Raw genomic sequence first — 15000 nt, 5'->3', positions numbered from 1 at the left:
TCACTAATAATGAAATCAAGGCATGATCAGAAGTCCCGACTGGAGAACCAACCTTACTAGTTATAACGCCAGGGGAGTCAGTGTATACGAGGTCCAAGCAATTACCAGACCTGTGAGTAGCTTCATTTATGATTTGCTCACAGCCTGATTCCGAGGCAAAGTCTAAAGCTCTTAAGCCATGGCGATCGGTAGGAGAGATAGAACTCAACCACTCCCTATGGTGAGCATTAAAATCACCAACAAAGACAAACGAAGCCTTTCTATCATCTTCTTGTATCTTAGCCATAATGGTAAGAAGACAATCGAAGATAGAATCATCCATGTCTGGATTCCGGTAGATTGAACACAAATAAAAGTTGTTATGCCTGCCACAAACTTTTATTACCTGAATCTCATGACATCCACATTGATAGCAGGACTTATGAGAAGCAGGGTACTCGGTCCTAATATACACCGCCATTCCCCTGGCCCTAGGAATGGAATCACGTTTCAGCATTATTGGCTTCTTAAAACCAGTTATAAGGAGCTCAGATGAGTGCCTCATATTAGAAACCAAAGTTTCTGAGCACAAAAGAATATCATACTGTCTGGACGCAACTGTAAGGTCTCGGATATTTGCATGAAGACCACGAATATTGCAATACAGAAGACGACATTGACGAAATCTAGGACGTACTGGTCCCGGATTTCGCTCAATGTCTCCAGACAGCATAAGAATTAATAGAAATAAAAAAGAGACATCATACTTAAAAACTAGATTAACAAGAATTAAAACAAAAACAATATGTACAGAATAATAATAAAAGTGATTGATGATATCCATAGACTATAGTAAAAAGTCGGAAAAACTGGTCAACATGGAGGAGCCGATACACCATGCAAGGCTAAATACCCTCCAGGATAGCCACTTCAACTGAAGGGAGGACAGTAAGGATGGTTTTGAGAAGAAAAAATCAGAAAAAGGAAAAGACAACCTCTTGATAAACCACCAGGCATCCATGGCCCTTCTATTAAGCCTGCCCAACACACCATTTCAAAAAAACAAGAGGAAGAAAAAAATAAAAGATAGAATAGTGTGCCCGAGTGTACCCTCAAGCAAGAGAACTCTAACCCAAGACAGTGGAAGACCATGGTACAGAGGCTATGGCACTACCCAAGACTAGAGGACAATGGTTTAATTTTGGAGTGTCCTTCTCCTAGAAGAGCTGCTTACCATAGCTAAAGAGTCTCTTCTACCCTAACCAAGAGGAAAGTACACTGAACAAATTGCAGTGCAGTAATTAACCCTTTGGGTGAAGAAGTGTTAAGTATCTCATTGTTGTCAGATGAATGAGGAAAGACGAGAATATATAAAGAATAGGCCAGACTATTCTGTGTAAGTGTAGGCAAAGAAAAATAAGCCGTGACTAGAGAGAGGGGTCCAATGCAATACTGTCTGGCCAGTCAAAGGATCCAATATATATATATATATATATATACATATATATATATATATATATATATATATATATATATATATATATATATGAATGTGTGTGTGTGTGTATAGAATACCTCAAAATACAACAAATTCAAATTTTTGGCGTAAAAGAAAAAAAAAAAAAAAAAAAAAAAAACCAAGACAAAATTTAGATGGTTTAATGATACTAAGCTCTGTCCTGAATGTATTACTGAATTGCAGATAACAGAAAAGGAATATGAAAAATGCAGGCTACTGAAATGAGAACAGAAATGGGGAACCATGAACTACTGGAATCCCCCGGATTTACTGAAAATTACCGAAATCCCCTACAATATCACTGCAAATCCCTAGCAATCGATAAATAATATGTTTTCATTAATTTACATTATTTTTTAGTAAATTAAATAAATTGTGTATTTTACAGCATTTTTCTATATACCCTTTACACAATATATAAAAGGGAACAGAACCAAACAAACCCACCTAACCTAATCTAGTAGTTCCCAGGTCACAACCCCTAGCCGAGGGCAAGCCCACGGACCCCATTCCCAGGTCACAACCCCTAGCCGGAGGCAAGCCCAAGGACCCCCTTCCCAGGTCACAACCCCTAGCCGAGGGCAAGCCCACGGACCCCATTCCCAGGTCACAACCCCTAGCCGGAGGCAAGCCCAAGGACCCCCCTTCCCAGGTCACAACCCCTAGCCGAGGGCAAGCCCACGGACCCCATTCCCAGGTCACAACCCCTAGCCGGGGGCAAGCCCACGGACCCCCTTCCCAGGTCACAACCCCTAGCCAGGGGCAAGCCCCCGACTCCCTTCCCAGGTCACACCCCCTAGCCAAGGTTCTACCTGCAAATATATCAAAAATATAAGTGCTAAAAACATAAAAATAACATATTTTAATAAAAACACATATTTATCGATTTCTAAGGGTTTGCAGTGATATTGTAGGGGATTTCGGTAATTTTTCAGGGGATTCCAGTATTTACCTGAGGATTCCAGTAAATCCGGGGATTTCAGTAATTCAAGGTACCGCAGAAACTGGGCAGCGAGATAAGAGTTATTGCTGAAATTACGACCGCAATTGCTGATCAAGATGCTAGATGAACTAGAACATTTACGGGTAAAGCCAGGTTGTGACTTAGCACATTTACCAGGGATCAGTGACCTAATATTAAGATATTTCTTTTAGGAAATTTAAGTATTTGGAAAAATCTAGAATCATCATCATCATTATTATTATTACTAGCTAAGCTACAACCATAGTTGTAAAAGCAAGATGCTATAAGCCCATGGGCTCCAACAAGGGAAAATAGCCCCAGTGAGGAACGGAAATAAATAAACAATATGAGAAATGAACAATAAAATAAAAACTTTTAAAACAGTAATAAAATCAAAACATATATTGCATATATAAACTATGAAAAGCCTTATGTCAGCCTGGTCAACATAACATTAGCTACAAGTTTGAACTTTTGAAGTTCTACGAAGAACGGTGAAACTATAGGTTACTAAGAACTTTCCTCTTAAAATTAACATAACTTCTGCATATAGACCTATTGAGTTAAAGAAAAGAACCTGTTGGTAATAAGGTCTTCTCAAGATTAAAGTAAAATAACGGAATCAAAATGAGGTGGTTAAGGCCATGAAAGATATTGCCATTGTAGATACAAGGTCTACACCTCATGGAAATTGTGTACCGATTGACTATAGTCTATTTTTTATAGCGGTGCATATTTGCACTTGACTCACAGGGGTGCCCTTTTAGCTCGGAAAGGTTCCTGATACCTGATTGGTCGGAAGTATTTTTGTCCGAACACCTTCATTGTTCTCGAATGATTACCAAGTAATGTGAATCTAAACTTATTTATCAACCTATATTTCTCCATCATATATATGTTTTGTCAATAAACAATGTGAAAGAATAAATATATTATAAAGAATCGTCTTGGTAAGTCTAAATTTAATAACACAATCCGCCGAAGTCAACGACAGCAGCTGGTTTTCGGATGCACGCTTTGTAATTTTGTAATTTTTCACATATTTTAACGCAAATTGGGATAGATTACACTCAGCATAAGTTAAACATGTTATTATAAACTTTCTTTGAATCCCAGAACTTACCAAAAACATGGAATTATTAAAACCAGATATTTGTGAAAACTTATGGGGAGGTGAAAGAACAGCCTCTAGTGGCCTGGCGGAAAAACGATCCCTTCTGAGTTGTAGACGCAGTTTGATTTTTTCTTTCGTAATATAGTTCGGCCTATTCCTTTCAGTTTAAATAGTCTTACATTGTTTCTTTTCGTATTATTTTGCTTAGTATTTTCCCACATTCCTGTTCCTCACCGAATATCTATCTATTTTCCCCGATATCCCTTCTTTCATATAGGCCTATGTGATATCCGCACTACGATTCCTTATGTTTTGCACTTTACGTCAGTAAGTATGTAAATAATAATAACAACATAAAGTTTATGCTGTGTAGAAAGTATAACCTATTCTGTAAACCTGATATTAAGCATAGTATTTTTTTATTCCCGCCTCTACACTATTTTAATGAGACTAGCACGCGCTTCCCTTCAAGCCATCACTTTCAACAGAGGATAAGAAATAAGGAATATCCCATATATGAAAGAAGGGATATCGGGGAAAATAGATAGATATTCGGTGAGGAACAGGAATGTGGGAAAATACTAAGCTAAATAATACGAAGAGAAACAATGTAAGACTATCTAAACTGAAAGGAATAGACCGAACTATATTACGAAAGAAAAAAACAAACTGCGTCTACAACTCAGAAGGGATCGTTTTTACCGCCAGGCCGCTAGAGGCTGTTCTTTCACCTCCCCATAAGTTTTCACAAATATTGGGTTTTATTAATTCCATGTGTTTGGTAAGTTCTGGTATTCAGAGAAAGTTTATAATAACATGTTTAACTTATGCCGAGTGTAATCTATCCCAATTTGTGTTAAAATGTGTGAAAAATTACAAAATTACAAAGCGTGCATCCGAAAACCAGCTGCTGTCGTTGACTTCGGCGGATTGTGTTATTAAATTTAGACTTACCAAGACGATTCTTTATAATATATTTATTCTTTCACATTGTTTATTGACTAAACATATATCTGATGGAGAAATATAGGTTAATAAATAAGTTTCGATTCATATTACTTGGTAATCATTCGAGAACAATGAAGGTGTTCGGACAAAAATACTTCCGACCAATCAGGTATCAGGAACCTTTCCGAGCTAAAAGGGCACCCCTGTGAGTCAAGTGCAAATATGCACCGCTATAAAAAATAGACTATAGTAGACAGTATGGTTGAAAGTGAACTGTTACCGAAAGAAGTTTGGGAAGTTTTAACCCAGAATTATTATCTGTATTGTTTATTGTACGGGAGACAATTAGGTAAATGCTTTAGCTGACGGAAATGGTTACTTACTGTTAATGTAATGTTAAATAGAGATAATGAGTACATTAAACTATCCCAGAACCGTATGTCATTGTTGGGACTTTCCATATTCAGAATGGTATCCGGAAATTAGAAAACCATTCATGATCATGATGATGGAATTAAAATCATGTTATGAAGGGGAGTATGACATTAAACGGGGCAGAAACCACATGTTGGTTTGGTTTTAGTTAGATATATGATAATATTGACATGGCATGCTAGTTCAAAATGGATAGCAAGGCATGTGTAAACTGTCAAGGTGATCATGATTAGAAAGAAATGTATTCGGATTTCAAGTATATCAAACATTTAAGACGAAAAAAAAAAAATATTGATCATAACATGAATTCTTAACACTGCAAAACTCGGATATGGTCAAATGTGGAAATTTGAGTATGTAGTCACAAATACTTATCACGGATATAAATATAGAATAAAATTAAAAATACACAATGCTCTTCTGAGTAAGGCATTTACTGATAGGCCTGCAAGTTTGAGAATATAAGAGGGTAATTCCACAGAAGTTTTACATGTCGAGCGAGACCGGAAAGCAGAGTGTAAACTAACAATTTTTTCTTATTTTGAAGTTACGATTGTTTATAAGTGCAAACGAAACACGATTGTTATATAAATGCAATGTCAAATTATTTTTCACTTCGAGCTTGTGCAGCAACCGATGATAAAGGTCACCAGCCTAACCTGACATTATACACTAACTCGGTTATGCCGTAGCCTAGGGCATGGTATGAAGGTAGCCTAACCTAACCTGTTGAATGAGCGGTCGTAGACTTAAAAAAAAAAAATGTTAAGACCATTAAAAAAGGATTGTATTAATAACATTAGTTTACATCAATGCTTACCTTTATGACATTTTAAGATTCTTCCCTCTATGGTGTCGAAAAGGAGAAATTGATTTGCAAACTCCTAGGCAGACGCATCGTGATAAAGAACACAATTAATCACGCTACAAACACATGATTTAAAATATCACATTACTAGACACGGGCCTTGATATCACTGTAGAAATATGGAAACGTTCTCGGATGGAAATCTAAACACAAAAATTCGACCATATTTCATAAAATGAGTATCTGATACGAGGACGGAAAAACAGTGAGACAAGAACCGTGGAAGTTAGTCTTTAGGTGGCAGATGACGAATCAATCTCTACCAGGCTGACAAGATTTTGAAAATTGAAACAGGGGACACCTAAATTTTAGAGGTAGTTGAACATCACTGACACGATTTACATGAAATTAGTTCTTTCTCAGTTGGGTCCAGATTGTTCAAGACCTACATAATTGTCTTCTTTTGTTTTAAAGTGTGTTCATTGTAGAATATTGCAATAACGCATGTATTACAGATTTAAAGGATATTATTACTTAAATTTTACTATTATATTGTAATTTTTTTTCAAACATTAAAAATACGAGATAAAAGCCGTCCTGGGGATGGTTGATACGGGAGAACGAGAAAAAACGGATTTTGAGCGAAGCGAAAAATCTATTTTTGGGTGAGATAGCCATGGCGTCCTGATGGACCCTCCCTGCTACTTCGTCCAGTTTTAGGTCCCACCCTGCTCTGCTGTATCATGGTGATGGGCAAGCAACTGGCTTCAGGATAAAGACGGACGTAGTTATTTACCCAAGGAAGCTACCAAAAAGGAACCTTCCATCAGGACGCCATGGCTTGAGCCCAAAAATGTCATTAACTTGGGACAACCCCGTCAAATCACACTGGCTCTGAACGATCTCACATATCCCAACGTTAGGCTGCAGATCTCAAATTCATCAATTTGTGAAAAATTAAACTTTTTAAGAATGTTAGGTGACTGAGTCTATCATGACAACACAGTACATTTTGATTGGACGTTCTCAAAAAGAAAAAAAAAATGACACTGATCAAGTAGGCCCACAGTAAGCCTAAACCTGTAACTTTATCGCGACACCAGGAAATGAATTTACTCCCTATTTGTCAATCAATAGTTTGTTAAGGAGTAGTGCACATTATTAGATCAGATTAGGTTAAGAAATTATGAGTGGTAAAGACTGAAAATTTCGCAAGCAGGTATATTTAACAATCAGTTTTGCTGGTGCTGTTTTCATTTCTTAACGTTTCTTAAAGAAACCCGAGAAGAAAACAAGAAACATATTCTCAACTGCTCCCAGTTTTGGCAAATGAAATTCTGAATATGATTTTTTTTCCGTTGATAAGACCATTTCTTCTGTAATCTGCATTCAAGCCGTTGATTGATAATGTTTATAATACAACAAGCATATAAAAAGGAAATTCACGGCCTATAGCCCTACAAAACCTCTACATTGTTATTTTATATGTAGGTCTACTGTTTTTGGACTTCTGGCGAGATTAGTTTGTTATAAAATCAATGAATATGAACTCAACATTTTCAACGTTATTTGACAGAATATCGAAAATGATAATGATAAATGTAATGATGATGATAAAACTTATATGAAAATTATAATTGTGAGTTTCACTCTCCTAAAAGAATGAATAAATAAATTATTTGAAAATAAAATAAAAGTGCGATCATTAATAAACAGTTGAATGATAACTAAACGATATAAGATATAAAAAAATTATATATATATATATATATATATATATATATATATATATATATATATATATATATATATATATATATATGTATATATATATATTATTTTCAGTCTACTTTAAATACCGTCATTATACGTATAAAATAGATTAAGATGAAAAAAAACATTAGCTAGAGCGTTTGAATAAAATGCCTCGCGCAAACCTAACTTATTCGACAACAGCAGCCCATAAGCCAGAGGAACCGTCTCACCTAATGCATTTTAGCGGGAAATATTTGGTGTCTCATTGGCTGATTCTTTCTCAGCTCTGATTGGTGGTTATATGTGACGTCATGCAATAGTATTTTATGAATGAATTTAACCAGGTGGGGATGAGAAACCTATGCATATTGCAAATAAATGGAGACTGAAAATTACAATTCTCGCGGAAATATACTTAAAATAGTTATTAACTAACTAAATAATAGATTATAGATCTTGTGGAAGGTTATAATTTAAATAAATACGGCATATTCAAAGGAATACGTAATTGTGTTCTGGCTACGATGATACATGTACGTGTGTGCGTTTGTTATACTGTAGTAAGCGAGGGCAACTACCAATCACAGTTGAGGAAGTTATAGCCAATCAGAGAATTGGAATATCCCGCCAAGAGAGAGTTCCGAAGTTTTATGAGTTGCTGCTTGAGAAACCTACAGCGATTTCAATATAATCGCTTTTAAACGCTCTAGGCATGGGGACGGAGGAACTGATTTTTTTTTAAAGGGAATTAAAGATATATTTTTTCGGAATATATAGAAACATTCGCTTTATAAGATATTTTAATAACATATTTTATTATAGAGATAAATTCTCATTACCAAATCATCATTTTTCTTCGGAAAAATACGTCTTTATGACGTCATCATGAGTAGGATGAATATTACAGCTTGTCTTTGTTTTTGTTTGAGTGAGCTAATATCATATCGAGCTTGAATACTGAAGTAACTGAGTAACTTTAATTTGTATTTTGTTACATTAAGCATATGTTTATTAGGAAATATGTCGTCATGAAAGGTAGGGGTAAAATACCGCACAATAGATATTTCAGATAAATGATGATTTAAAGACTGCAAATTTTATGGAAACTAGCTCCAAACAACCATTTAGTAATAAAATGGATCTTAAATATCATTGTTGTATGTGTAAATATGATATAATACGGGCTCTCACTGTTTGAACTAAATATCTCGTGAGAATTTGACTCGTTTGCCATCAACAGCCCAGAAGTCAGAGGCAACCCTTTTACCTTATGCTTTCATTAGCGGGAAATATCTGGCATCCCATTGGCTGATTCGTCCTCAGCTGTGATTGGTAGTTGTATGGGACGTCTGGGTAGAGGTAAAATACCTATACTTATTTTATCAAGATAGAGACTTAAAAATTATTTTTTTTTTTATAAAAACAAACACAAAATATTATGCGTTTATTACTCAAATAGATTATGGATCTTGTTTAAATGTGTAAGATAAATAAATACATCATTTTCAAAGAAACAATTAACTGGGTTGTGGCTACGATGTTACATGTAATGAATTTGTAAACAAAGGCAGCAACCAACAATCAATCACAGCTGAGGAGATACAGACACACAGAGGACTGGAATATTCATTCCAATGATTCCACTAAGAGAGAGTTCCGGAGACTTACAGTATACATTGCTGTAAAAAAAAAAAAAAAAAAAAGTACCTGCCCAGGTTTCTAAGAAATCGCTTTAAAACACTCTAGCTATGATGGGTGGACCTGAAGATTTTTTTGTTTTTAAGGAAATTAGTAATATAAATCTTTAAAATATATAGAGTCAATCCCTTATAAGATGTTTTAATAACATATTTTATCAGAGGGATACATTCTAATAACCAAACATTTATTTTACTAAGAAAAATACATCTTTGTGACATAAGAAGGAGTAGGATGAATTTTAAAGTTTGTCTAAATGACTGATTAATTCTGTTTGCTGGTTTGAGTGAGGTATTGAGTAACCTGTGGCTGATATTAGAATTCAAATAGATAGCATTATTTCATCGAGCTTATATAGTGAAGGAACTTACAATACATTACTGTACTTTGAATTTTGTTACATTTCAATTATAAAATAAATTATTCGAAGGATTATTGGACTGTTTTGGTTCCGACGTGTGTGTGTGTGTGTTTACGTGAAGCTATGGTAAACAAAGACAACAGCCAATCATAGCTGAGGTAGTTATAGCCAATCAGAGGACTAGAATGTACAGCCAATAAGGAGTTAAGGGCATCTATGCGTTTCTGTCAATCGCTCATGTTACTAGTAACGGCGCTGAAATTTTTCGCTTTTAAAGGATAGTTATATTTTATTTTCAAAATATATAGAGACAGTCCCTTATATGATGTTTTGATAACATATTCTACCTGAGGAATAAATTCTTACAGCCAAATTATTTTTCATTAAGAATAATACGTTTTTAGGACGTCATAAGGAGTAGGATGAACTTCACAGAAATGACTGATTAATTGTGTTTGCTGGTTTGAATGACGTATTGAGTAACTCGTGGCTAATATTCTATATTCAAATAGATACTATGGAGCTTAGATAGGGAAGGAACAGCATGACTGCAATTCGTATTTTGATGCATTTCAAGTAAAATGTGATTATTCGAAGGAATAATAGAATGGTTTGGCGTGGGTGACTAAATTTTGAAAATTAAAATAAAATAAATCACCTAAATTGGAGAAGTAGTTGAACTATATAGATAGACAACTTACGACTACGAATTACGTTACACGAACAATGATACCGCCCGAGGTCGTCCTCTGCTGTGTCCAGTTGTCCAGGATCTACCTAATTGACTTTCTTTTGTTTTAAAAATCGTTCATTGTAGATTTTGTTACAAGCAACTATTCATTACATGTGTCAAAGTATTACAATGTTACAGTCAAGCGTGTTTTGCAGGTTTAAAGGATATTATAACTAAAGTGACTTGCCATAATATATTGCACAAATTACATACAATAAAATACACGATGAAAACCTTCCCACAATTCCTTTAAAATTGTTTTCCTCATTTTTGTTAGTATGGTATTTTTCACATGTCATATTTTGCAGTAGATCCAACTGCTCTCAATAGATGAAGTTTGGTTTGAATATGTGATGAACTCAGAACAGGACTATATATATATATATATATATATATATATATATATATATATATATATATATATATATACATATATATATACATATGTATATATATATATATATATATATATATATATATATATATATATGTATATAAAATACTGTACGGGACAAACGGCATCCCGGGGAAAGGTCATTTCGGGACACGAGACAAATGTCATAAATATGGGACATCTGGTCACCCTGCCCTTCACGCATTTAATAAAACATTGTATTGGAACATGTGAGAGCTCGTTTGGATTTAGAGTTGTTTAAGGAGGAGAAAAATATATCGTTATATTTGTCAGCAACCTTACCCTCCAAAACTTATAATGGGGGACAGCGAATGTACTGCAAAAAAAAAAAAAAAAAAAAAAAAATAGAAAAACGAAGAGGCATATTTTCTTTATGTTGATTGACCTTTAAGGAAACTTTGGAAATTGACAAAGTTCTACAGAAAAGGAAGCCTCTTGGAGTAGGAGGAACTCCTTAATTTCAATAAAGATATCAAATGCCTTAGGGAAAAAATGGATAGCAAGGAGTCTTGATGCAGAACCAAGGGCAAATTCACTGACTAAATTAACTGCTTCTGATACAATCCTTTCTACGCCCCGTAGTTGATAGGACCTTCAGTGCACCTCACGCGATGCAATGTAGGCATAATGTTTACTTAAACGCGTCTTTGCAGCGTTCCTTCGACCACTGACTATAGCCCACTTGCTTTATAGCCTCATTTTTACGTCCATTCTTGCTTTATTTCGTCCATCTTGTTTAACCTCATCTAACTTTTTCTTCTCAGTCTATCTCTAGGGTTTTACCATAGGTGCTCTTGGGTGCTGAATGGCCTAAACGGCCCTACCGCAGGGCCCTGTAACCCAAATCCATAAATCCAATCATTTCGAGGAGAAAAGCAGATAATGTCTTCACTCCGGCCACGAAATTTATTTGATAAACAGAGACTGTTTAAGCTGGCGTATAATGATAATAATAATAATAATAATAATAATAATAATAATAATAATAATAATAATAATAATAATGATGATGATGATTATTATTAGACTAATTAAGATAATAATAATAATAATAATAATCAAAGTAATTCTAATAAAAAACTTACATCTTCAGAATACCTTTTAACCGTTTGTGAGTTATTCCCTGACTTACAAAACCTGGAGTTACTTGCCAAATTTATTTATTCAAGTGGAAGGCTGAGTCATATTTTCACAAAATGAGACATTAATTCAGAAACAAGGAAAAGTGATGGGTAGAAACCGATGGGACTCTGATACTGACTGCATTTCAGGATCCCCATTCAGATAACCCATCCAGATCAAAGTTGATAAGCCAAGCGAGAGGATCCCAGACTGATAGAAGGAAAAGGGATGGTCAACAGACGAAGATGGCGAAAGATGTACGAAAATATTCATAGGAATTTTGGTAAACGAACTACAGTGTTAGATTGCTGAATGACAAGACGAACTACAGCGTTAGACTGCTGAATGACAAGACGAACTACAGCGTCAGACCGCTGAATGACAAGACGAACTACAGCGTTAGACCGCTAGACGAACTACAGCGTTAGACCGCTGAATGACAAGACGAACTACAGCGTTAGACTGCTGAATAACAAGACGAACTACAGCGTTTGACCGCTGAATGACAAGACGAACTACAGCGTTAGACAGCTGAATAACAAGACGAACTACAGCGTTAGACCGCTGAATGACAAGACGAACTACAGCGTTAGACAGCTGAATAACAAGACGAACTACAGCGTTAGACCGCTGAATGACAAGACGAACTACAGCGTTAGACAGCTGAATAACAAGACGAACTACAGCGTTAGACCGCTGAATGACAAGACGAACTACAGCGTTAGACCGCTGAATAACAAGACGAACTACAGCGTTTGACCGCTGAATGACAAGACGAACTACAGCGTTAGACAGCTGAATAACAAGACGAACTACAGCGTTAGACCGCTGAATGACAAGACGAACTACAGCGTTAGACAGCTGAATAACAAGACGAACTACAGCGTTAGACCGCTGAATGACAAGACGAACTACAGCGTTAGACAGCTGAATAACAAGACGAACTACAGCGTTAGACCGCTGAATGACAAGACGAACTACAGCGTTAGACAGCTGAATAACAAGACGAACTACAGCGTTAGACCGCTGAATGACAAGACGAACTACAGCGTTAGACCGCTGAATAACAAGACGAACTACAGCGTTTGACCGCTGAATGACAAGACGAACTACAGCGTTAGACCGCTGAATAACAAGAACAAAGGCAATGAATTGTCCAAAATCTCACATAAATACTTACCATACTTTGGTAATATAGGAAAAAGATGTCCACAGCAGATCTTGCCATGTGAAAGCCACGTTGGTCATCTGAAAGGAAAGATTTGGTTTAAAATAATGTGAGAATTAAATAATGTTTTGAAATATATAAGTTGAACCACTGGGCATTTATTTTGAATAAGTGTGGGTACCTCTTTTTGTGAAGGTATAAATCAGAGTGGCTTTAGCATATATAGGGGTAAATAAGTGTTAAGTGTAGGAGCCAGTTTATATATAGAATGTCTGAAAAAAACAAATTAGAATGTGTATCAGACAAGATATCTTATCAATCTTTAAAATATCAAGAATACTAATGCATAAAACAACAAAAAATATAGAGAAAAATATAGGAAAGAAGAGGGGCAAAGTTGTATGGTTAGAACACTGGAATCACTGAAGAAAAAGGATAAATACACAAGGAGAGGGTTGAGTGCATTGAATGCTTTACTATGTAAGCTTTTACTCTATCAGGACAAAATTAGCGAAAAACATTAGATATGCCCATTTGTCCTCTATATAAAATTCAAGTTTCTTCTTAATCGCTTATTCCAACCTTTCTTGATCCAAATTTTCTTTTATCTTACTATCATCCGTTATTTTGCCTTCTATCTACGGTATTTATCTATCTATTATTTCAAACTCACACATATAGATAGATTATCAAATAGAGAGAGATATATTGTTATGATTTCCGTGGTCACTGAGTTCCATATAATCTAGAATATATTTCATTTAGCCCAGATTTCATGCTAAGCGGGCGACATACTTTCGTTTTTGAAACTGTGAATGAAAGTAGAATATTCTTATGATACCAATGGCAGAACAGTAGCGAAAGATTAACCGTTAGAGTGACCTTTTCGTTGGCCAAGTTCATAAAGAAAGAACTTTACTTATACGATTTCTTAATAGAACAAATTTCTTTCCCAAAGGTTGGTGTACAGGATTTGCTTTTCAAAGTCCTGTCCAGTGAATTCTGAAAGAGAAGTCAGTTACAAAAATGTTCTTAGCCAACCAGGAAGAAACAATAGACTAATTCATGATGAAATGAAGAGTATTGGCATTAGAGGGTGTGGCTTCAGTGATGATAATGTGACATTTCATTTCTCTAAATAAAATTTAATCGAGAATGGTGATTATTAGAGTTTAGATTGTTATTGTGTCCGGGTACACTATAAAAAAAAAAAGAACATAATTTTAACCGGAAATTCTTCGCAAAAATATACAGTTCTTAGCCGTAGGCTATTTCAGTAAAATACCGGCGACCGTAATTTTACCCTACTTCGTTATTATCTTTTACGGGTTGATGACTGTTATATCACTCTTTTACGTCAATATATCCATTTTTAAAATGGAAAATGCCTGACCACATTTATTCCAGAATTTATACTGTTATTTCACGGGAAATTTTTCACAAAAAGAAGAAGAAGAAGAAGAAGAAGAAGAAGAAGAAGAAGATATAGCTAAGATTAACCTCTTTAGCAACAAAAAGTGGTGACCTAGATTACCTAGATAAAAAAAAGTCGATGATGAAGGATGTCAATTCTCAAAAGAAAAATAATGTATATCTCTAGTTCTAAAGACTTCAGCTCTGACACACTTTACCGCTTGCAACTGAAATTTTATGTCGTAATCCGCAAGTGTTGTAACACAATGACAAAAGCTCATCAGGAAATAAATGTGCATGTCACGCGTATTTTCAATTTCATTCTATTTGTATTTATCTGAATTTTTCATTAATTACGATGCTCTGTATTGTTGCTGGAAGCAGGAAGATTCCAGATATAATTGCACATGTATTCCACTTTTTCGCCATGTGCCATTTCCTCCTGTATGAGAGTAGCGTTAGCAAGGTAGAACCTTCTAGTTCTTGGCAAGAATATAGAAATAAGGCTGCTTACCCCATTTCCCTCTCTAGACTACCATTCACACGAGGTAGACAGGTGGAAGGTTGA

At 35.3% G+C, this 15000-nt stretch overlaps 1 long non-coding RNA gene across 1 annotated transcript in view; it reads right to left on the bottom strand.

Annotated features, from left to right (window-relative positions):
• LOC137640169 (uncharacterized) overlaps nucleotides 1–15000 on the bottom strand; it is a 241973-nt gene that overhangs the window by 112661 nt on the left and 114312 nt on the right. Inside the window, exon 2 of the long non-coding RNA XR_011044312.1 lies at nucleotides 13032–13099. This is a non-coding gene — a long non-coding RNA (uncharacterized lncRNA). The remainder of the gene's footprint in view (nucleotides 1–13031; nucleotides 13100–15000) is intronic.

Source organism: Palaemon carinicauda, chromosome 4 (assembly GCF_036898095.1).
Source record: "Palaemon carinicauda isolate YSFRI2023 chromosome 4, ASM3689809v2, whole genome shotgun sequence".
Taxonomy (NCBI): Eukaryota; Metazoa; Arthropoda; class Malacostraca; order Decapoda; family Palaemonidae; genus Palaemon; species Palaemon carinicauda.
The sequence above is the reverse complement of the archived record's forward strand: the minus strand, read 5'-3'. Positions and strand labels throughout refer to the sequence as shown.